Source organism: Callospermophilus lateralis, chromosome 14 (genome assembly GCF_048772815.1).
Source record: "Callospermophilus lateralis isolate mCalLat2 chromosome 14, mCalLat2.hap1, whole genome shotgun sequence".
NCBI classification, from domain to species: Eukaryota; Metazoa; Chordata; class Mammalia; order Rodentia; family Sciuridae; genus Callospermophilus; species Callospermophilus lateralis.
The window spans coordinates 50206906-50207621 of NC_135318.1; the positions used below are offsets into that span (position 1 = coordinate 50206906).

The 716-nt window shown below is 34.4% G+C and overlaps 1 pseudogene; it reads left to right on the forward strand.

The window, feature by feature from the left end:
* The first annotated feature begins 333 nt into the window (after positions 1–333).
* On the forward strand, positions 334–431 carry LOC143380806 (U6 spliceosomal RNA; annotated as a pseudogene).
* The last annotated feature ends 285 nt before the right edge of the window (positions 432–716 follow it).

Below are 716 nucleotides of genomic sequence, written 5' to 3' on the forward strand. Positions count from 1 at the left end.
GATGGCTGCCTAGTTCTTTTTGAAGTGGATCATTTGGGGTGTGACATTTAGCCTCAATAAAGCCAGAACTTCCAAAATATACTATAAACATTTTTTTTCAAAATTGATTCAACTATTTTCTTGTGAAATAATAAAGTTTTATTAATTCCCTATGGTTTAATTCATGATTATTTACTCGTTATGACACAGTTGAGCCAGAATGCCACCAGCTCCCCATCAGTTTAAAATACAACTTTTGGTGATTTTTTCTTTTAATTAAGACATTACATATTCACTATAAAAAATGTTTGAAGGTATAGAGAGGCAAAAAGAAGAATATAGAAAACATCCCATGCTGCCTCTGGCAGCACATATTTTAAAATTGGAACAGAGAAGATTAGCATGGTCCCTGCACAAGTGTGACACAAATTTGAGAAGTATTCCATGAATTAAAAAAAGAAAGAAAGAAAGAAAGAAAGAAAGAAAGAAAGAAAGAAAGAAAAAAAGAAAAGAAAAAGCCCTAATCCAATTCTCAGAGTTAACCACTGCCTGCAACTTGATGTATAGTCCTCCAAATTTTTGGCTATGTATGTCCACATGAATAGTTGTGTACAAAAACCCCACACAGGGGTGGGGATGTGGCTCAGTGGTTATGGCACTTGCCTAAACTTCATGAAGTCCTGAGTTCAAACCTCAGCACTGCAAAATACACATCTATAAAGCACAAATAAGACTAT